General features: G+C 37.6%; 1 protein-coding gene across 2 annotated transcripts in view; it reads left to right on the plus strand.

Annotated features, from left to right (window-relative positions):
* Positions 1-24972, plus strand: part of nkain2 (Sodium/potassium transporting ATPase interacting 2) — a 468016-nt gene that overhangs the window by 405701 nt on the left and 37343 nt on the right. The gene's annotated exons all lie outside the window — the stretch shown is intronic.

Consider the following 24972-nt stretch of genomic DNA (forward strand, 5'->3'; position numbering starts at 1 on the left):
CCCAGTTTATGTCTATCTTATTTTTCATACCTTCTGTATTTTTCTAGCCATGTGTAAGGTCACAGCATCCTTCCTTTGGCAAAGATAGATGCAGAAAACATGGAAGACCACAGCCTAAGGAAATCAAGATTTTCATATCTTTCTTGTTGTGCAAAACCCTTAAGCTCTGACAATAATTAAAATTACATTACTATTTCTCTCATGGTTTATGTGTTTGATGTCTCATAAAATTATTTTGCTATTCTAGGTTAAGCTATTGAAAGTTGTCAAGGTAGCTCTGTTCATTTATCATGCCGGTAATTCTTTTAGAACTTGTATTGATCCTGATACTTTTTCTCCACATGAAGCAAGAGGAAACTAATGGTGATTAAATAGATTCTCTGCATTTTTCAGCCTGCTGAGCTCCCTGTTATCAAAAATAAGTGCTGCGGGGTCGCAATAAATGTTTCATTCACTGTGCCCTCCATCTGAACTGGTAATTTTGGATTGTCTTATGCTAGCTCCTCATTTCAGAGATGATGGTGCTGCTGCTAAAGAAGCCACAAGTTCAGACCCACAAAAGTGAGTTGCAGAAAAGGTGAAGCGCACAGTTTCACTTCATGAATGAATTTGCAGCAAGGTTTCTGTATACAAATGTGCGGATTACAACTTTGTATTAGGATTTTAAGTTTTTTCTTCTAAAGAACACCCCCTTTGTCTGTTTGTCTTCACATAAGAAATTAGATATTTGCAGATGCCTAATAATTAAAGATAAATTCTAGTTCATACATGTAACAGGCTATCAGTGGTTGCCGAGTTCCCACCACCAAGGTGTGGCATAGGTCCCTTATGTTGCTTAGAATAAACAGAAGGCATTTTACTTTTCTTCACTTTTTTCTTTATTGCAGTGTAAATATCCACAGTTGACTGAAACAGTTTATCCTTGCGCTAGATCCAGACTCTTTCTTACAGCTGATTCACCAGCAGTTCCAACCCAAACATCTCCATGCAACAACATCCACAGGCATATAAACATATAGCAATGATGAAGGAACCCTCTCTTTGTTGTGTGTCAGCCCTCTGGGTCATCACACTGTACTAGTAATTGAGGTTCTCACTTTAAAGGACATGTAAACCCTACATTTTTCTTCCAAGTATGTTAGTTGGACACATCTCCTCCACCCACACTGCATCATTTGTACTGCATATGTTCGCCAGCACCATCACAAATTTCAAAAACAAAAAGCAGCTTTCACCTGGCGGCCATTTTCCCTCTGACATGTTCCCTCTTGCCAGTGACATTTACACCTGCAAACAGCAAATGTGCACTGCAAAGTTCATGTTATCAAAAATGCATGATTAAACAGGCAGGACCAACTTTGATAAAAGGTTCTGCTTGGATTGAGTACTATAACAGTTAAGCTGAGCTCTGGAGAGGACGTTTTATGCTGTGCACTCTGCTGTTTCTCAAGCAGAGTGCACAACAGGAGCAGAGTTTCTATCGAAACCAGCATTGCCATAGACTGTAGGGTGTGTTTAGTTGAGATGAACTGAGCATGCTCAGCTAGCCAACAGCTAAAGCAAATTCCTAAGGGAGGGGGTCAAGTGAGTTAGAGGAGGATAAGGAATCCTAAATGATTAAAGGAATACTGTCATGGGAAAACATGTTTTTTTTTTCAAAATGCATCAGTTGATAGAGCTTCTCCAGCAGAATCCTCCATTGAAATCCATTTTTCAAAAACACAAACAGATTTTTTTTATATTTAATTTTGAAAATTAACATGGGGCTAGCCATATTCTTTATTTCCCAGGGCACCACAGCCATGTAACCTGTGCTCTGATAAACTACAGTCACACTTTACTGCTGAGCTGCAAGTTGGAGTGACATCACCCCCCTCCCTTTACCCCCCAGCAGCCGATCAGCAGAACAATGGGAAGGTACAGTAGCAAGACAGCAGTTCCATGAAGATATCAGAATAGCACTCAAGCTTACTCAAGGTTCAATTTTAAGTGAACTTTTAATTTGTTATAGAATGTCCTATTCCTAGCAACTTTGCAATTAATCTTTATTATTTATTTCTTATAGTCTTTTAATTATTTACCTTCCTCTTCTGGAGGCTTTCCAGCTTTCAAACGGGGGTCACTGACCCCAGCAGCCGAAAACTATTGCATTGTGAAGCTACAATTTTATTGTTATTGATGCTTTTTATTACTTGTCTTTCTATGTAGTTTCTCTCCTATTCATATTTCAGTCTCTCATTCAAGCTGCTGCCTTGTTGCTAGGGTAAATAAGACCAGTAAATAAGAACAGAGAGCTAAATAAATGAAATACCATCAAAAATAAAAAATGAAGATAATTTGCAAACTGTGTCACTGTCTACATCATACTAAAATTAAATTAAAAGATGAACTACCCCTTTAACCTTTTAACAACCAGATTATCAGGTATTTAAATATTTTTAATAGGCTGTTTAGGGATTACATTTTTTGTGGGTGATTAACATGTCTTTTAACCTGAATACTATACACTAAATCCACATAGTCCTATAGTGGGCTGCACTTCTCAATACCCTCTATCACTAGCTAGCCCTGTTGCAATAACTGTGGAGTGGTCCACAAGTAAAAGAGGCTGTTCCTCTGTGCTCACCCTTTCTAGATGTTTCTTGTAAAAAAACATCTAAAAACAGAAACCCTGTACAACCCTTGAATTGGATAAACATAGTGTACTGAGACTTATTGGAATTGAACATTATCTTACTCAGGAAGCAGCCACAATGGATTTTCTGCCTGCATGCCATTCGCCCCTCTACTTTAAATGAAGAGAACGTAATATGTATTGTTTGCATGTCTGTGGTTTTCTGAAAGTAAGTTGGTGGGATGTTTGATGTTCATGATATTTAATCTTTCATGTACCTTTTTCCCTCGATACAAGTGTTTGTAAGCATCTTTATATTTTATGTTAATCCTAGGATGATTTTCTCAGTTTAGATATTTTATGACGTGCAGTATTTCATAATTTTTTGGATTCCTATTTTCGGATTCCCATTTGTTTTATTTTTTGGAACATTTTTAATTTTTATTCCTGAGCCCATCAGTGAGTGCATAGGTATGCTTGTCAACATTTTTGTCAAGTGATTACACATTTGACTGACCTGGGCATGCTCATTCTTTTGTGTATTCATATGCAGTAAGAAGTTGGAGATGACTTTATAGACCATGCTATTGTTTTTCTGCCCCTTTTTCTATTTTTCATCTGGACACATAGGGGCTGATTTACTAACCCACGAATCCGACCCGAATTGGAAAAGTTCCGACTTGAAAACGAATATTTTGCGACTTTTTCGTATGTTTTGCGATTTTTTCGGATTCTGTACGAATTTTTCGGATCCAATATGATTTTTGCGTAAAAACGCGAGTTTTTCGTATCCATTACGAAAGTTGCGTAAAAAGTTGCGCATTTTGCGTAGCGTTAAAACTTACGCGAAAAGTTGCGCATTTTTCGCGTAAGTTTTAACGCTACGCAAAATGCGCAACTTTTTACGCAACTTTTGTAATGGATAGGAAAACTCGCGTTTTTACGCAAAAATCGTATTGGATCCGAAAAATTCGTAAAGAATCCGAAAAAAATCGCAAAACATACGAAAAAATCGCAAAGTACCGATCATTACGAAAAAAACGCAATCGGACTCCATTCGACCCGTTCGTGGGTAAGTAAATCAGCCCCATACTGTACATACATATAATATACTAAATTTTCTAGAGCCACATTTTTTAAAGCTATATCTTTCGGAATAAAATTTTTTGCCAGTGTTGGGGAGTGATTTTGTCCTAGCTGGATTTGATCCAGTTTTATCTGTTTAGTCAGATAATGATGGTGGGTGACCTAAAATAACCAGTAATGCCACAGATCTCAGTGACATAGCTTTAACTGGGCTATTGTAGCACATTCAGGTTTTTTGTTCTTGAACTACTTGAATTAAATTTTGGCCTTAGTAAAAGATAAACTTTATCCCAAAATTTAGTTTTGAGATAAAACAGGTTTCTTACAGTATTTACCTTTAGTTTGCATCATTCATTTGTCCTTATATATTAACAAGAAGCTCAGGCTCACTAAAATGTCAGAAGTGGTAATATAGCCCATAACAATCTAAGGGGAAATTATATCAGTCATCAGTTAAAGTTAGCAGTAAATGCTGTCTTTACAGCACTGTAAATAATTATCCATGTATCATAAAAATAAATATAGGTCATAAACTTTATTTAACCTGCAGGATTAAATAAAGTTAGCTCTCTTGAGGGGGGGGGGGAGCAGGAGAGAGCAACACGGATGCTGGCACAGGAAAACAAAGAGACAAGAAATCCTGTTTATTTTGAAAGAGAACTCAGTGCAGCATTACTGTAAGTGCTTATGGCTGTATTTATATAGACCTTTCTGATAAAGCTTACTTAGTTTTTACCTTTCCTTTTCCTTTAATCGATGGCGATTCTAAGTGACTTATTAAAGTCTGTGTGGTTAAGTCAGTTATATATATGTGCTTATGGTGGAGTGATATTGATGCCGTCTGATTACTGCATTTACTCTATTGTGCAACAAAAGGAATTTTTCCTGGCATTGTCTTTCTCTTATACTGTTTTAAAATGTTGAGATTTATGGTCTTAGAAGTGATACGAGATATTATTCATTGCTAATGCTAACCATAGCAAACCACATTCATATCTTCCATATAATACATGTTACTGAGAACTGTGTGATAGCTTTTCATATACCGCCAATGTGTGTCACATGCACTGTGCTTACAGAAGCTGATGGGGACTTCCATACTTCCCTAGCTCTATAGAATTAAATCAAATACTGCTCCTGTAGCCCCTCAAAATGAAGATTTTCTGAATGAATTGCCTTTTTTATAATTAGCCTTAGAAATAAAAATTCTGCCTGTTTATCAAACTCTTGCATGAGAAATGCCTTTAAAGTTTATCGGTTCTTCTGCAGGCATTTCATCTTAACCAATCCTAATTATGTGTAGACTCTATTTCTGGCAGACCTCAAAATTAATTTTAGCTCTGTCTGTAAAAAACTGTAACTATATCAGATGGTATTCTGCATAAAGTGAGATCACTGCCTTTGCATGAATGGGATTTATTATCCAAAAATTGGTCAGCAAAGAAATATAAGAAAATGCTATTTCATATATGGGGTTATGTAATAAAAGGCACTAAGTTTGCCCAGGAGCAGCATCACATAGCAACAATCATCAGGTAGTATTTACTGGTCACCAAAAACAAACAGTTTATTGATTGCTATGGGTTACTGTTCCTGGGCGAACATAGGGGGGTGTTTACTAAGACTGGAGATAAATGGCTGTAGCAACCAGTCAGATCTTTGCTTTTGATTTCAAACTTGGCTGCTCATTAATTTACCTTGCACTTGCATCTACAGATGCATCTGAACTTGAAAAACATTTTTTCAAAAAAAGTGAATCACATTAGCATGTATTACACTTTAGTATGTCTCAGTTTAGAAACTGAGAAGGAATCTATTAAAAAGTGAAAAAATACATATTGTACAGGTATATCAAGAATTTACTTTACTTTACAAGCTATAAGGAAGGGTGCAATAAAGCATCTGTTTGTTCTTCCATCAAGTAATAAGTATTAAATGTGCTTCAAGCTGAAAATGCTGAAAGCACACATTTAGTGGCAATGGCATTTATCTTAAATCATAAAATTCATGTCTGATATGTATGTATGTATGTATAACTTTATTTATAAAGCACCACAAGGGTAGGTAAGCAGCCTGTACAATCTTACAAAATACAAAATTACACACAGGGAGGACAACTGTTATAATAAATAAATATAGATAAATGCACAGGGAATAAGTGCCATGTGGTATGAGACACAGTAGGAAGGAGATCCCTGCCTATATGTCGACAATCTAAGTGGTTGGGTAACATACAGGCACAAATTGGAAGGTAAGAGTGCACCAGGCATGGGCATTTGCCATTAAGCACTCCAGAAGGTAGCATCTGAGCTTTTTCTTAAAGAGAGTTAGTGAGTGTTCAGGGATAGAGTTCCAGAGGTAAGGAGCAGCGAGATAGAAAGGTTTAAGACGAGAAAGCACAGTGGGTGTGGATGGGGTAAAAAAACGGAGGCTCTGAGAGGAGCGGAGGAGACGACCAGGAACATGCAGAGAGACCAGTGAAGAAATGTAGTGAGGAGCAGAGGAGTGAAGGGCTTTGAATGTTATCAGAAGGATTCTGTATGCTATCCTTTGTTTAACAGGCAGCCACGCTAGAGAGCTTAAAGGAACAGTAACACCAAAAAATGTATATATTTCAAAGAAATTAAACAATAATGTACTGCTGCCCTGCACTGGTAAAAGTTTTGTGTCTGCTTCAGAAACATTATTAGAGTTTATAAAAACCCTGGTGTGTAGCCATGGGGGCAGCCATTCTAAAGAAGAAAAGGCACAGGTTATATAGCAGCTAACAGATAAACCCTGTAGAATACAATAGTGTCTTAACTGTTATCTGCTATGTAACCTGTGCCTTTTCTACTTTTTTCCAGCTTGAATGGCTGCCCCCATGGCTACACAGCAGCTTATTTATATAAACTATAGTAGGGTTCCTGTAGCAAACACTCCAGTTTTACCAGTGCAGGGCCACAGTACATTATATTTCAATTACTTTAAAACACTTTCAGTTTTTGGTGTTACTGTTCCTTTAAGTGAGGCTGAACAGGTTCCCTCTTCCGAGAAAGCAGGAGGATCCTGACAGCAGAGTTTAAGATTGATTGCAGGGGAGAGAGGTGGGAGTCTGGGAGGCCAGTTAGTAGGAGGTTGCAGAAATCTAAGCGGGAAAGGATAAGGGCATGGATTAGTGTTTTAGCTGTTACTTGTGAAAGAAAGGGGCATATCTTTGCAATATTGCGAAGGAAAAAACAGCAGGTTTTGGCAGTGTTATTAATATGGTTAGAGAAGGAGAGTGACTGGTCAAAGATAATCCCAAGGCAGCGTGCTGAATTAACAGGGTTGATGGTCATGCAATCAATAGTAATGGTTAAAGGAGGAGGAGGGCCAGGTTTGGGTGAGAAGACCATGAGCTCTGTTTTAGCTAGGTTAAGTTTGAGGTGGCATTAGATCATCCAGGAGGAGATAGCCAGGAGACAGTTAGCAATCTGGGTTTGAACATCAGAGTTTAGTGCAGGGGTGTCTAAATATATCTGGATGTCATCTGCATATAAGTGATATTTAAGACCAAAAGAAGAAAAAGAGGGTTGATTCACTAAGGTGCGTTAAAACAAGCGCTATTTATAGCATGCGTTAAAAACTTTATCGCGTCTTATTTTTCACGTCTTAACGCACGATTCACTAAAAGGATATTTGCGTTAATTTAGACGAGATGCTGTTTGCGTTATTTAAGTCGCGAAGACTATTTTCGTGAGGTATTTCACGCAACGCGCGCTAATTAATACAGCGCTCTACTTGTCACGTGCGCTAATTAACACACGTGAGATACTTATCACTTGCACGCCATATTAGCCATACACACCATTACGTTCGTAAAACTACTTTTTTTGAAAATGACCATTTCCCTGCAAACTGGAGAATGCATCACTCTAGGGCCAACACATACCACCTGCCCCAAGTAGGTGTTTATTTTCACACAGACTAATGCAATATTCAGCGCGTCAAAGTGTTTGTGAATCATGCGTTAGTATTATTTCTGTGCGAGAATTAACAAAATGCAGTAAAATTAACGCATCCGGTTGCACGCTATTTAACGCACGCGATATGTGACTTAACGCATGCGATAATAATTTAGCGAATCGCGGGGTTTTTTCGCGTTTATTTTAAAGCAAAAAAGCATGCGATAACGCTTATCGCACTTTAGTGAATCAACCCTAAGGTCTCCTAAAGAGAGAGTGTACAGGGAGAACAACAAAGGACCAAGCACAGAGCCCTGAGGCACCCCCACACTAAGCGGAACCGGGGTAGAGGATTTGTTAGCAAGAGCAACAGAGAAGGAGTGGTTAGAGAATAGAGAATTTGCATAAGGACAGAATGGTCGACAGTATCAAAAGCAGAGGAAAGGTCCAGGAGAATGAGAACTGAGTAGCATCCCCTTGGCCTGCAGTCTGGGGATCATTTGCCAGTAGTGATGAGCGAATTTTTTCGCCAGGCATGGATTTGCAGCGAATTTCCACATTTCGCCATTGGCGAATTGTTTTGAGAAACTTCTGAAAAAATTCGGCGCGGAAAAAATTCTCCACCCGGATTTTCTTTTTGTTGCGCGTCAAATTGGGTGCAGTCGCGTAAAAAAAGGAGGGGTTGCGTCAAAATTACACGCAGTCGTGTCAAAGAAGGTCGCGTAAAAATTGGGCACGTTAGCGTAAAAAAAGTGTGGGCCACAAAAAAAAGCAGGTGACAAAAAATCTTTTTTCGCCGTTTCACAAATTTTCTTGCTGTTTCGCGAATTGGCAAAGCAAAACGGGACAGATTTGCTCATCACAATTTACCACTCTACATAAGGCCGTCTCAGTGGAAGGCGCAGGCCGAAAACCAGACTGCATAGGGTCCAGCAGATTATGGGTGCGGAGGAAGTTAGTGACACGAGAAAAGACAAGACGTTCCAGGAGTTTAGAGGCTAGGGGCAGGAGAGAGACGGGACGGTAGTTAGAAAGGCAGGACAGGTCCAGTGTAGCCTCTTTAAGAATGGGTTTGACACATGCTTGTTTGAATAGAGGGAAAAGTACCAGAAGCCAGAGAGGAATTGAATATGTGGGTAAGAGCTGGAGTAAGGACAGGGGCACACTGTTTTAGTAGCGATGATCTGAAAGAGGAAAAGGCTCACTGTTAAATGCAAATACATCTAGATTTTTGGAAAAGATCAGAGACCAGGATTCAAAGTCAGAGAGAAAAGTAGCCAAGGATTTTGAAGAAGGAAGTCTGTAAACAACTGCCACCCCCACAGAAAGAGGGTGGAACAGCTGAACCGCATGCACCTCAAAAGAAGGAAACCTGAAAGTAGGAGGTATAGGGATTAGTTTAAAATGGCAATGAGGAGAGAGCAGAACGCAAATCCCTCCCCCACGGGCAGTAATGCAGGGAGTATGAGAGAAGGAAAGACCACCATAAGAGAGATCAATTATCATTCTGAGAGAGCCAGGTGAAAAGACTTGGAGCAAAACAGATCATGAATTAAAGTGGCTTTGTTAGTTACAGAGCGGGTATTAAGAATAGCACAAGAGAACGGGAGATAAGAAGAGGAGATAGTGGGAATTTGGGCCGGTCTTCTGCCGTTGCTCCCTAGTTCCTCCTCTTGTTGAATTTCTTGTTAAACTCCCTTTTCAGTTCACTTGTGAATGATTCACTTTGGAAGGATTCAATCTTGCGCAGCTACCCTTGCGCTGCTTTCCCAAATGAGGTTCTTAAGATATAGGGTGAGCAAGCTGGGCCACTCCTGAACACAGGACTGGGGAATCAGAGTTGATTGCAGCTAGTTAAATAACAAATCAAATCACTCAGCTGTGTCTCAGGATGAGAGAAGTGCACTGAACTAAAAAGTTTGTTTAAATGAGTTTACGATGGGGGTCATAAAATCCACAAATTGGTGCAGCACAGGAATAAGGGGCATTCAATATTGGGAATTGAGAATAGAAATAGAATAGTGAAGCAATTACCAATAAACTAGCAAAATGCAGTATTCAGGGCCACAGTGAAGATGGAAATAGAATAGTGCAGCAATTACCTGTAGAATAAGCAGAGAGAAGGTGTCAATTCCTAACTCACTTTTCTGTTCACTTGTGAATGATTCACTTTGGAAGGATTCACTCTTGCGCTGCTACCCTTACATTGCTTTACTAATCTAAAAAAATCCTTACTCCCATTTTTAATTATTGAAGAAAAATAAAGAGCTTATTATTTCAATATGTAGTCTACTCAGTTATAGAATGTTAATAAATCAAAGTGGAACTTAAAGCTGTCTTTAATATCCCAATATCTATATTGGGGATGTTCTTCTCATAAAAAGGATCAGTGCACTAGAGGCCACCCCTTAAGATTAGAGGAACAGAGCTTCTTTTTGAAGCAATGTAGGCGCTTTTTCACAGTGAGGGCAGCGAGGTTGTGGAATGCCCTTCCTAGTGATGTTGTGATGGCAGATTCTGTTAATGCCTTTAAGAGGGGCCTGGATGAGTTTTTGAACAAGCATAATATCCAAGGCTATTGCGATACTAATATCTACAGTTAGCATTGATGTTGGTATATAAGATTTATGTATGTAAGTGTATAGATAGGTCAGTATTGGTTTGTGTGTGCTGGGTTTACTTGGAAGGGTTGAACTTGATGGACTCTGGTCTTCTTTCAACCCTATGTAAGTATGTAACTATCTGACACATCTGACACAGCTAAAGTCTATTAAGAGTTCTTTTAAACACCATTTATTACCAGTTATTAGGCACAGGTAGATCATTGGAAGTACTCACTAAAATGTGTGGGTCCCACTGTACAAGGCCCTCAGAGTGGCTGGCTTTTGGGATCTTTGTACCCCTGAGTCCAGAAAATCCCAACCAGTGGCTTGTGACCAACATGTTGCTCTTCAACCTCTTGCATGTTGTTGCCAGTGTCCCCAAAGCAGCTGCTTATTTTTCAATTTCTGGCTTGACAGCAAGTTTTGGTTGAACGAGTACAAGATATACAACCTAACAAAGCCTTGTGTAGGCTGATAGTCTGCAGAGAGCCTACTAAATAGCAAATCACAACTCTTATTTGGGACCCCCATAAAATTTTATAATGCTCGTGTTGCTCCTCAAGTTAGTTTATATAGCCAATCACAGCCCTTATTTGCCACCCCCATAAACTTTTATAATACTTGTGTTGCTCCTCAAGTCCTTTTACATTTGACTGTGGCTCATGAGTAAGAAAGTTTGGGGACCTCTGTCTGGATCTATCCCCTTGAGTCCCTACACTGGCTTTTGACTAAGAGGGTGCTCATAGCATCTGTCTGCTTTGCTAACTACCCCAACCTAACTCTCACTCCGTTAGTGACATATTACAGGATCTAACCTTGTACTAAAACTTAGGGAACATCTGATACCCCAGCCTAATTCTGGGTATAATGCTTAAGGTGACTTTCCTTTAGTAAATGTAAACAATTTACACTCATACATTAAAATAACATTTTAGCATAGCATTTTAAAGCCCTTTCTCCAGCTATGTAAATGTAAAATAATGTTATGGCTAAATTAATTTCATAATTCTACATATCCTAAAGTGTTAATGTAAAGTCTGCTATATATTCAACATTAATATTTATATTACTGTGGATGATACCAGTGGTTGCCTTTGCTTCTTGTTGCCCTTACCTGTCATGTCCTGCAAATAAACTAAAACTTTGCTGTATCTTTTGCTTTATGTTTTTGATGTTTACTTCAGGGTGGTGACCCATTGCAATGCAACAAATATAGAAAGAGTATGGAACTCATCCTTTTTGCTGTCTGTTGTGCTGTTAGGTTTATGCACAATATGGTGCAATTGGTAAATATTCACCTGACTTCCAGAAAGAGAATGAGTGCAAGCCTCTACCAGTGAGCCCCATAAGCATCATAAACTAAGGGCAGTGCCACACACACAGCATTATCTCTGTTGGTGCAGACTGGCCTTTTCCATGCTGGCATATATCTACTCCAGCACAGAATATGCTGTGTCTGGCACTGCCCTAAGGAAATGCAGGACACTGGCAAGGAGATATTTTAGGTACTTAGGCATTATTCTTCTCACATTGAACTATTTACTTGTAAAACGAATTCAGTCCATGGATCAGCAAATCTAATTTTGTTACAGACATTTGTTACAGATACAGTAATATATTTTATATTTTAATTGCAATATTTCTTCAAAACTTAGTTAAGCAGCAAAATTTCAAATTTAGAAGTTGACAGCAGTAATGTTAAATATTTCCTGTACCTGTACCAGTATGGTAAGTTACAGTAGAGTTAAAATATATTTTGTATATTGCTAAGGCTAAAAGTGCAAAACTTTTTTAAATTTTTCTAAATTTAGGTGGCACTGCATATGTGATCAAACTACAGGTAAAGCTGACCCTTGTGGTATCACTTTGTTTTTATACATTTACCCTATAATTCATTTGTTAATTGCACATATAAAACAAAAGAAAATTTGACGAGATACAGAATTTAAGGAATTTAGGAAAAGGAAGGGTAAAAACTAAGTAAGCTTTATGAAAAATGATGCTCTGAGTCCTCAGTGAAAAGAAACACCACATTTATTTCCTTCTATTCTGTATACATGATCTTTTGTGTCAGAATTCCTTCTCTTAGAAAAATCCTTCAGGGCATGACACAATCCTGCTCAGTTTATCCACTCTTCTCTATCCCCTTCCCTCCTCTGCTGTAATCTGAGCTGGGAGATGTTCCCTGCCTGCATGGTGCTGCCTGGAAGTGAAGTCAGACCAAGCTAAAATGGCAGCTGATATCTTAAACAAAAAGAGAGAGCTTCTAGGGCTGTTTACTCAGGTATGACCACAGCAATAAATTTAAACAAATCATACATATTCTAGGAGGACCTTTCTAGAACTGCATGTACTAAAGGAAACTACTATGCTTTGTCATTTATCTTTCAAAGGGCAGCACCAAAACCTCACCAGTGTATGCCTGGTATATTACTATTTCTACCATGATGATACTGAATTGTGCACAAATCTAAGTCCCACGTAGAATGTCGCCACTTTGCCGAGAGATTTGACTAAATTGGAGAACTGGGCAACTAATTGGAAGATGATGTTCACTGTTGAGAAATGCAAGGTTATGCAGTTTGGTAGATGTAACATAAATAGTAGCTATACACTAAATGATAGCGTGTTGGGGTATCCTTAAATGAGAAGGATTTGGGGATTTTTGTTGATAGCAAATTGTGTAACTGTTGGCTCAGTGGCTACTAAAGCAAATAAAGTGCTGTCTTGCTTAAATAGGGCATTAACTTGATGGATGAAAACATATTTTTGCCTCTATATAGGTATCTGGTAAGGCCTTACCTTGAGTATGCAGTGCAGTTTTGGGCCCCAGTCCTGAAGAAGGATATGGGCTGATGAGAGTGCAGAGATGTGCAACTAAACTGGTAGTAGGGGTGGAACAATTAAACTGTAAGAAAGGCTGTTAAGGTTGGAATTGTTTACTGTGGCAGAACTGTGCTTGTGAGGGGACATTATTGCTCTTTACAAGTACATTAAATGGAATTATTGACATATAGCAAGAGATATTTTTCATTAGAAAAGTTTAACAAACCAGAGACCATCCCTTTTGACTTGAGAAACTGAACTGAACTTTAATTTGAAGCATCAAAGGTGATTCTTCACGGTAAGGACAGTGAGGTTGTGAAATGCCCTGCAGTGTGACATTGTGATGGCAGATTCTATCTAAATGCCTTTAAGAGTGGCATGGATGATTTCCTGAATAACTACAGTATAACATCTAAGTCTATTGTGATCTTTAGATCTACAGAAACTTTAATATATCAATATACATATGTATGAAAGTTTTCAATGATCCAGGTCATAATATACAGTATCTAAATCTAAGGCAACTGGACTTTCTGAGTATTCTTAAAAACATTTTACCACTTGTCCCAACGGCTTGTTTAGTTCAACTGAGTGGTAGGGAATTCCCTGGTCTTTTAAACCCTTAAGGGTCATATAGTCACCTTTAAAATGCTTCAGCTGAACTGAAGAACCTGAGAGGTGAAATGTTTTCAAGAATACTCAGAAAGTCCAAGGGCCTTAGACTTTTCTCCACTGGATACTGCATATTGGTATATATATTAAAGTGGATCTGTCACCCAGACATAAAAAGCAGTATAATAAAAGCCCTTTTCAAATTAAACATGTAACCCAAAGTCATTTTTTTATTAATACATCTATACCCATTATATGAGCATTTAAAAGTCCCAGCTGTCAATAATATATTGCCTGACCCTCTATGCTGGCATACTTTCACTTTCAATTCAGAACTCTTTAGATGTCACTGCACTCCTCACATTTCCCCTCCATCCTCACCATCTAATTGTGTAACCAGTGCATGGATATGGGTATCAGGTCCCCCCATACTGGCACAGAAACAAGATTCTAGCAGGATGCACAGCCTGTCTTAATAACAGTGTCCACAAAATTGAGCCTGCCTGTTTTCTGCAATTGTGAATTCCAGTGCTGAAGGAAATAAGTTTAAAATAATTTATATTATGTAATTGAAGTTTATTTTGCTTAACAAACACAATAGAAAACAATCTGTAATTATTTGTTAGGGTGACAGGTCCCCTTTAAGCATATATGTATACTAAACTAGTGGGGAACACAGACATACAGTATCTCCCAGCTCAGATTACAGCAGAGGAGGGAAGGGGATAGAGAAGAGTGGATCAAACTGAGCAGGATTGTGTCATGCCCTGAAGGATTTTTCTAAGAGAAGGAATTCTGACACAAAAGATTATGTATACAGAATAGAAGGAAATAAATGTGGTGTTTCTTTTCACTGAGGACTCAGAGCATCATTTTGTGCACTGAGGTTCGTTTAGAGTGGTTAATGGGAACTTTTGTCCTTTTCAACCCAAATTAACTATTTAACTATGTATGAGAGACATCTAACAGACAGAAACCTGTCTTCTAGCAGTGGCATAAATAACATCTTCCTTAAAAAGAGAGGCAGTGTAAAAACATTATTATTATTAACAGTTATTTATAAAGCGCCAACATATTCCACAGCGCTGTACATATGCAATTAATACAATAATATAGCAGTTCTGCAAACGAAAAAGACATGACATAATCAGTTCCCTAAGACCACACTTTGGGATAAACGGCAACATGACATTTGAATATAATAATAATAATGAGTTTAAACAGAGAAAGCAGAGAAAGTAAATCAGTGAGGAAACTCGGGGTCACATAAAACAAGCTACAGGCCTTTCATGCAATAACCATCTCTAAGTACTACTGTAGAGTAAGCACTGTTTTCAAAGTTCAGGGTCCTCTTTTCTCTGAATTTTTCAAGAAAACCTTGATTTTATTAGTTTGCTTTAAGGACATGTAAACCCCTCACACAAAAATTTAATCAGTGAACAGCCTCTTTGAAATCTTTCAATACCTGCCACTCTGGTTGTCCAGAGGCTATTAGTAAGGCTGCAGTATCCCCTTAATCACTTAGATTTGCTTCTCCTCCTGTAACCTACTCCACCCCCTCCCTCAGGAATTTGCTTTGGCTGTTGGCTTGTGGGCATGCTCAGTTGTTCTAAACTTAGATTACTAAACACGCCCCCAGTCTAGCAGCCAGTGAAGAGATGGCATTGCTGGTTCCCATAGAAACTCAGCTCTAGCTGTCTGCTTCAATTTTTTTCCTGAGCTCAGCTTTACCATTACAGTGCTCAAAGTAGAACTTTTATCAGAGACAGTTCTGCCTGTGTGAGCCTGTATTCTTGATGAAATGTATGCTGAATAAGAGTTTTTATGTGCGTGTATGCTGTTTGCAGATTTAAATGTATCCAATTATGTATCAGAGGAAAAATGGCCACCAGGTGAAAGCTGCTATTTGCATTAGGAAAATGTGATGGTGCTGGCAAGCGGAGGGGATATATGCAGTACAAATGATGCCATTTGGGTGGGGGAGACATGCCTAACTGATATACATTGTAGGCAAATGTAGGCTTTACATGTCCTTTAAGTAAACTGAACTAGAGATGAAACACAAACATGCTAAAATCACAATGTATATAAGTCACAGATGGCTGATTTATTTTATTATGTTTTTTGATATAATCATTTTGCTGTTTACAGTCATACTTTGAGTCTTTATTGCATTTTAACCTCTGTGATCCACTTACAACTTAGCAAGAGGAGAAAGATAAGATTAATAAACTAATACTTTACATTTGTTAATAAGAACTTTCACATGTGTTTCTGCAATACATTCTACCTATTGCGAAATCTATGTTGCGGGTGTCATTTTGTTTTGCATTTTCTTTTTAGAATGCTTCTTATAATTCTGGTCAAGGATTTAAAAACACGAAAGTTATTAGTTTCTGCTGTTGCTGCTATGGTGATATGAATCATTCAGAGACAAATGCTACTTGCACTCTGTTTTGCTGATGATTAATCTGTAGTTCAGTTCCATACTGTGCCAGCACACAGTGACTAAATGTCTGCCCAATGTCTTCATTATGTGTTAAGGGAGTTGAGGATTATGGAAATGTTATTCTATTAATGTTTGCTTGTAAGCCATAGACCTGTAACATCTTTTGAAATGCCTTAAGTATTTGTGCCATCAGTAAGAACTGTTGGGCATGCAGCCTATTTGCACCTATTTTTTCTTGATTTACCAGAATCACTATTCTGTTCCCTGTTCATTTCAGCATATCAAAATGACCCCTGCACATGATTCTTTTTTAATTTCCTCTATGGTCAATAGACGCACTTTATACAATTCTCAAAAGGAGGCAAGACCGAACCAGCAGACCAAGCATAACTACCTGTATGCGGAAGTGCAAGGCATCTACAACTGGGGTAGTACGTAAACGAGTCCTATACTGTTTTGTTTATATCCAAAACATAATGTGCACTAGTTACTCCAGCAGGCCTGACAATACCAAAAAATTGCCACAATGGCACAATGTTTATATTGTGGAATATATATACTGTAGCTTGCAATCATTTTAATAATATTTCTATAATTTCTGCTGTTAAGCAGCAGGCACAGTGCTTTTATACAAAGTACATACCTCCATAATGACTTTAAAGACACATTTTCTAATTATAGTAAAAGATAAAATATTATTTATACACATATAAACCAACTCCCACATTATGTACACATTGCCATCTGCCACACACTTTTTTGTACAATTATCACTACGGTTGCCATCATTTTATTGCTGAAAATGACACGATCTGAGGTTAAGGCACACAGGATCTTTTGTCGCTCGCAATAAATCTAAAGCAATGTGGCTGACAAAAGTTGGCAAACATTTCCTTCCCACCAGCAATAATGTAAATCCCAAATTGCCTAGTGAGGACACTTTGGGGCTGATTTACTAATCCACGAACGGTCCGAAGGCGTCCGAATGCGTTTTTTTCGTAATGATCGGTATTTCGCGATTTTTTCGTAAATTGTCGCGACTTTTTCGTAGCCATTACGACTGTTTCGCAAAATGTCGCGACTTTTTCGTAGCGTTACGACTTGCGCGAATTGTCGCAACTTTTTCGTAGCCTTCACGCAGAGTACGAAAGTTTCGGATTCATTCAAGCTTCAGTATCGTGACTTTTCTTGGGCCAGTTTGGAGCTGCAGAGTGCCATTGAGTCCTATGGGAGGCTTCCAAAATCATGCAAAGTCTGAAAGTTTTGCCCGCCGGTTACGAGCGTTCTATACGAAAAAGTCGCGACAATATACGAGCAAATCGTAACGGCTACGAAAAAGTCATGACTTTTCGCGCAAGTCGTAATGGTTACGAAAAAGTTGCAACAATTTACGAAAAGTCGTAACGGCGACGAAAAAATCACAAAAAATACGAAAAAGTCGCAAAATGTTCGTTTTCCAATCGCAATTTTTCCAATTCGGATTCGTGGGTTAGTAAATCAGCCCCTTTGAGTTACTTGCTGGTGGTAAGGCACTTTCATAAGATATGAAACACAAACCTTCTACACTTAAATAACAATGTATATAAATTCATAGTATATTGCCACCTGTAAGTGCCATATTTTCCAGTATAGATATACATAGATACTGTATAGAAATAGATATATGAAGTACTTTTTATTATTACATTTTTTTTCTGTCTACAAAATTATGACAGATGTTCTATTTAATTCTTCCTTTCTATGCCATTGCTGAGTAAGCCAAGTATTCTTAATGCCAATTTAAATGAATGACTAACTTTTTACATCAGATGTTTTTATGTAAGCCTGGTCGATTTTTAATGTGATTCATCTGCTCAATGGGCTTTGAACGGTGATTCTTTTTGTGCTTCTCTCAGATCTATAGAAAAAAGAACCAGATTTCCTTATCTGAGCTATACAATACTCTATAGCTGATGGAATATGGTGGCACACAGAGAAGCATAATGATAAAAACTACATCTGCCTGAGGCAGTGAAATACCAATAGCTTGATGAATAAACTACTCCATAGCACTCCCCAAAGCCTAAAAAAGAAAGCTTTAACACTACACTGTGTAATTCCTACAGAGTTATCCCACGCAGAATTAAGTCATTGTTTGCTTTATGCCTGTACTGAAACTTGCCATATGCTGCAACAAGCTTTCCTTGACACACTGTCTGTTTCATAATGGTCTTAATTACAATTTTGAAAATGTCAAAATACATATGATCATATGTACACTATATATATGTTTAGCTCTAAAGTGGCAAGTATAATCTAAGAGACCTACTCAATAGTACCTTAAGGGTTACTCCTTTTGTACTCACCGGTCTTGGATTACATAAGAGCTTTCCATATTTATTTTGCATCGTTCTTAATTTCAATACTCTCAAAATTAAACTGGGCTTAATTTTGCTTTGCTGCATTGCATACACAGTGCATTTATACAGAGTTGAAAGACTGACTCAGTCGTAGATATTTAAAAACATTAAACTCCCTACTGTGATTGGTAGTTTTGTTGCTTGTTTATGTGGGTAACCTGGTAAATGAGCAATAATCCTCTTGATTATTCAGTAGTAATATTATACTGTATTCTCAACAAAAACTTAATTAAAATAAGGGATACATAATCAGTCTAATATTCCAAAGAAGCAATTTTCTTATCAGCCAAAATATATCTGCACTGTTCACCATGCAGTAGAAATCTAATACAAAAAAAGCATTCCTAGTTGTTGATGAGTTTGTATTTTACAGCCATGCTATGCTTGCTTTTGCAGCTCATTCATATTTAAATGTGCTTTTTCTGCACTCAGTTACTATACTCCTTTTTTTGTTTGTCAAGTTAGTATTGTTATGTAATGCATGCATCATTTTAGCAGACTACTAAGTTGTATTAATGCAAACCTGCCCTAGATTTATGGCTAGATATGATTTCATATTTCAAGGGCCAATAACACAAATAGTATGGGCTACATGATGGCAAAGGTTGTTTCTCTAAAGCAGCTAACCTGTTGTATATATGAGTTCTTGAACAATCAGAATATCCAAGGCTATTGTGATACTAATATCTATAGTTAGTATTAGTGGTTGTATATATAGTTTATGTATGTGAGTGTATAGATTGGTAGGTGTGGGTTGTGTGTGCTGGGTTTACTTGGATGGGTTGAACTTGATGGACTCTGGGTTTTTTTCAACCTTATGTAACTATGTAGCTATGTAACTATGTAACTATATATGTGTATTATTATATTTTTTACCCTGGTGTTTGTCATTACTGCACATGGGTCATTCTGTGACATTTTGTGTCAACAATGTGAATGTCTGCATCATGAAGGAAATATCTGTTCTGTTTATACTAGAACCACTCTGCAAGGTCAACATACCTACAAAGGTATAAGCACTTTTGATAAAAACACACAGTGGAGTTCAAGATATGTGATAGTTATGATATGTCAATGAACTGCTATACACAGGAGCCAACCATCACAATTAAGTTAAACTGTAGCAACCCAACATAGCCTAGCTAACTGATGATTGGTTACTAGTCCTAACTTTGCTTGTGAAATGGTATGCTTATGTTAATTAACAGCTATCCCATCTATCTTAATAAAGACCAAATTAAAAATAAGTCTGAGCTGACATATAAGGGTTTACAAATACTATAGGAAGCTAGGTTATACAAAGATATTAAAAATATTTAAAATATGAATATTTATACAACAAAATGTCAGCTGCTTCACTTATATAAAATATCTAGATCTGCCTACCATACTACTACTCCATCATTGTGGGACACCCTTTCAAACTGCTGTTAGTAAAGTTTTCTGTGAAATATTGGAAGTTTGCTGCAGAACTGAGGATACCAGAAGTAATGGCTGACACAATATACTTGGGTGCCCTGCATTAACATATTATCTCATCATTGGATTATTTTCTTTGTGCAATAGATCAGTATGGAAGTCATACATTTAGAACAGTCACATAAAGTTCTCCAGTTCTAAAATGAAACACACAACTTGAATTCTTGCAGCTGATCTCACCATGCATTAGTGATTTTTTTAAAGCAACATCAAAGCATAAAAAACTGCCAAAAGGAAAGCTTCAATGATTCTCTTTTAAAGAAATCTTTACGATTCTTTTTAATGACCGCAGTCTAGGATTTTTTATTTTTATAATTTTTTTTTCAAAGCCCATTAATATTGGAGGAGTGGCTCATTTCACTACATCAAATTTTTGTTTTCTGCAGTTTAGTAGCGGATCAGTAGCCAAAAGGCAACAACCTACTTCAAAGAGAAAATCGTAACTATCATTTCATTTTGAAGGATTTTATTAGCAATTATATGTTGAAGTAGCCTAAGAGATTTAATACTTCTAAGTGGGTATACACTTGGGATTAAGCCTCCACATTTAGTGGGACATTACAAAATATATAAATAAAAAAATAATCAGGAGACCCCTTAAGTGAAGTACTGTTATCAAAAATGGATAATTTGCATCTGAAAATGTTGTGCAATGATAAATACTGTTAAGTAGGATTGCACATTATTTTTTCAATCATAGTTGTTTTTGCTACAGATATGCAGAAAGCGATTTAATAAAAAATATGCTGCTGTGTGTTACAGTACTGTAAGAAAAAATCATCAATAATAATTTAAACCAGTGCTTTTCAAACTATGAGACCAGCCTATTTGTAAAGCAAGCAATTATAGTGATATTAACTTTTTTCTTTAATCCGGCCTCTTGTTATCTATACCAAAGTTCAATGCTGAAAGATCTATAATTAGAACAACTGTGCGTATGGATCACCACTGTCTTCTTAGAGAGTAGCATTGCAATCAATATTCCTTGCCCTTGTTCTCTCTATGGTAAAATTTGGCATGTAGGTTTTGTTTTTTTTAATTCTGATTGCTGTGTTCCCAAGCAATAGCCATTTATCAACACTAGTGTGTTCCAAAAAAGACTAATTTGCCATTCCAGTTCAAGTGAAAGCTGGTGTCATACAAATGACCCTTATTTTCAGCTGTCCAGTTATAGTTCTTTCAAAGGTAAAAATAAGCAAGCAATTTTATTTGAAGGTAGCTGCAACCCTAACTGTATTTTTGGTAGTGAGGCTGGGTTCTCACTGTTATAAGTAGAAGATACATTGATAAAAAAAATTTAGAGGCTGATAATGTCACATTTTTATATACAGTACTTGGAATATCTTATCTGTACTTTTAAAAGATCAAAGGCTAGGGGAGGCTAAGCCTCCTCAAACCTGCTCGGCACATTAAAAAAAAACGAAATGAAAAAAAAAACCTCACTCCGTTTCTGCACTGTCCTGGAAATCTTCTGTTCCTGCAAGCCCGTTCTGCTGTGCTCTGATTGGATCTTTCTTCTTGTGGATTCTCCAATCAGAGCACAGCTTTCTTGACAGACAGTAAAATTGACCAGTCAAAGCACAGATGCAGACAGGGCTCGGGAGATATTACAAACTGAAGGCAGTGCAGAAATGAAGACCGAAAAGAAGAATCTGCAGACTGTAAACTTTACCTAAGAACCAGCTCTCAACTTTTGCTGCAGATTTCATCCCACTCCCACAGGTACTATACAGTTCTAAAGGCTGGATCACTAGCTGACATTAAATTGTTTTTGCCTGACCTGGCCTGTCCTAACAGATGGATGGTAATTAACTCTTTCCCCTGAAAAAGCTCATTGAGCTTTTATATATTTGTTGTTTTATATTTATATTTGTTTTTTGCCCCTACTAGTTTTTTGGGGTTTTTTTGTCATTGTTTTGTTCATTTCTAGTTAGTTACAGTGGAGCCAATGTGGTGTATCCATGCCAGTGTTATAGTGCCAGGGCCTGAATATCTGCCATCAGTACCCACTGCTTCTCATGGCATTTAATGTGCTGGTTTTGTATATAAAGACTGCGTCTCACTGTATATAATGTGCTGGTTTTGTAAATACAGACTGCGTCTCACTGTATATAATGTGCTTGGGGTGTCAGTACCCACTGCCTTTCTTGCTATGAAACTAACGTAAACACATCTAAAAGGGTGGTTCACTTTTAAGTTAACTTTTAGTATGTTATAAAATGGCCTATTCCTAGCAACTTTGCAATATGGTCTACTTAATTATTTTTTTTTATATTTCTTGAATAATTTGCCTTTCTCTTCTGCCTCTTTCCAGATTTCAAATGGGGGGCCAAAAAATTTTTTTTATATCATTTTTTATTACTTGTTTTTCCATGCAGGCCCTTTACCTATTCATATTTCCATCTCTTGTTTAAACCCCTACCTGGTTGCTAGGGTAAATAAGACCCTAGCAACCAGATAGCTGCTAAATTACCAAATGGAGAGCTGCCGAACCAAAAGCTAAATAACTGAAAAACCATTAAAAATAATAGAGAACCAATTGTAAATTGTCTCAGAATATCAGTCTGCATTATATTAAAATGAATTTAAAGGTGAACTGATAACAAACACAAACTTTTGCAGATCCCCTCACAGAAGTGCACATATGAATGCTTTTACATCCTAAGCATTTTAGGGTAAAAAAATCACACCCACCCGCACTTTTGTACAGAATCTTTGGAAGTCAGTGGCAAAAAGGTAGTGGGGAGGTTAATTTTTTATACCAGCAGCGAATCCACTAAGTCTCACATTAGCTGTAGGTCAGTCTATGTATGGCCCATATTTAGCCTCCCCAAACAAAAAATTCACCCTCTGCCTATGCCATTAAGGAATTATATATAAGGGTTTATTTAGCTGAACTGTACTGAAGTGTAGAGGGCACATATTTGTCCCTTTTAGCAGCTGTCACAGGCCCAAGAAAGCATTATACTTAATGTCTGCCATGGCAATAACTACCTGTATGACAGATAAGATAAAATTTTGCCAGGGTGCTTCGGCTTCCTGGCAGCAGCTCCAGGTTCCCTGTGTGGGCAGTAAAATCAGCACAATAGACGCAGCATACTTGCACCTACAGAATTGTCTGCACATTTGATTTTGAAGTGACACTAACTAGGTTTAGAAAATGTTCAGAACTATTGTGTCCAATTCATTATTGTGTCAGGCGCAATGACCCTGGAATTATAGGGAAAATTTCTGCATTTTGGGTAAAAAAAACATAGTGCACACTGCAATGTGGTCATAAATAAGCCCTTTTGTCTTGACCTCCTCACTCTTTGTTGTCAATGTTGTTAATATTGGAATATTATTAGGCAAGGTGTAAAGAGCAAAGAACAGGTGAATTTAGTTTCATACATTTCCCAACCATCATAAATGAGCCTCATAACATTCTTTTTGAAAAAGAAAAACTGTAATTGTACTTGAAATTGCTTTTGGGAGCATTTTATGAATATGGATTTTATAAAGTTTCATTAAACATGATACATTGGGGCTTTGTTTACACAACATAGCTTGAATAAAACTTCTAATTCAAGGGTTCTGGGTCAAAACTCTGGTGATTTTAATACTTGCTGCTATAATATCTCACAACAGAAACTTGCCTGGTGGAGCTCTTTTTTAAGTCTGCTCATTAGAGATCTCTGCACAGGATTAAGGCCCTTCTTGTAAGGTTCTATCCCAACCACACTGGGACACTTGCACAAGATAAGGGTATCTTTTTATTTATTTATTTTTATAAGGGTATCTTTATATTTTTTAGGGAGGCCCTTTTATCAATCTTCTAAATTGCATTCTTTAAGACAGGGTCATACTGGGCTGGGGTGGGACACTAGGAAAAGATCCACTGGGCCCTGACAACCCAGACCCAATCCCTGCCAGACATTGGAACCTTCTGGCCTCTGTTCTATTGCCCTTAAATAGCCACTGACTACATACATACAGACTACAAGCTTATTTTAGCAATTGGTGCTGGCCTTCCTGTAATTAGGATAAAGGGTTTCCTGATAATGAATCCTATACCTGTACCTTAATAATTTACATTTGTCATTTCCAATTTTAACTTATTTAGTTTATGAGAACAGTAACAGTAACGTTAAGCTGAATGTAGCACCCAATGATATTCATAGATGTCTTTAATTCCACCTTCCTCCTTTTAGAGCAGGCATCCTCAACTAGTGGCTAGTGAGCAACATGTTGCTCACCAGCACCTTGAATGGTGTTCTCAGTGCCCCCAAACCAGGTAGTTATTTTTAAATTCTTGACTTGGCAAGTTTTGGTTGAATAAAAACAAGATTTACTAACAAATAAAGCCTCCTGTAAGCTGATAGTGTGCATAGGGGCTACCTAATAGCCAATCTTAGCCCTTACTTGGCACCTCCATAAACTTTTATGATGTTTAAGTTGCTCTAGAAGTCTTTTTACATTTGACTGTGGCTCACTAGTAAAAAAGGTTGGGGATCCCTGATTTAGAGGGTGTTTTTCCTTTCCATTCATCTCAACCAAATCTCTTTTGTCAGGGAAGTAGCAGATGTTCCCTCTGCTGGCTTTAGAAACTATATATACAGTAGCATCTGCTATGATCTATAGATTCAGAGCTCACGCGCTATTAAAAAGGGCCAATCGGTAAAGTGAAGCAGGAAAACCCTACCAACACCAGTGCCCCTTTGGCCCTGAAACTTTCTGCTGGAGGACCTACAGGGATCCTAAACACCACAAATAAAGCACCATAACATACAGACAAGGGTCAGACAAAGGCATAGTCAATATCAGGCTTGAGAGTTAAGGGGGACAGCCAAAGTTCAAGGTCAGGAACAGGCACAGAGTCAATAACCATAGTTATATTATAAAATAGTACAAAGACTTGGACTAAAAGCCAGCTTGGGCAATCTGTGTACAAAGAGAGTGTCCTTTTAAAGCAAAACGTGCCAAAATGGTCCAAAACCAG

Source organism: Xenopus tropicalis, chromosome 5 (assembly GCF_000004195.4).
Source record: "Xenopus tropicalis strain Nigerian chromosome 5, UCB_Xtro_10.0, whole genome shotgun sequence".
In the NCBI taxonomy this organism is placed as follows: domain Eukaryota; kingdom Metazoa; phylum Chordata; class Amphibia; order Anura; family Pipidae; genus Xenopus; species Xenopus tropicalis.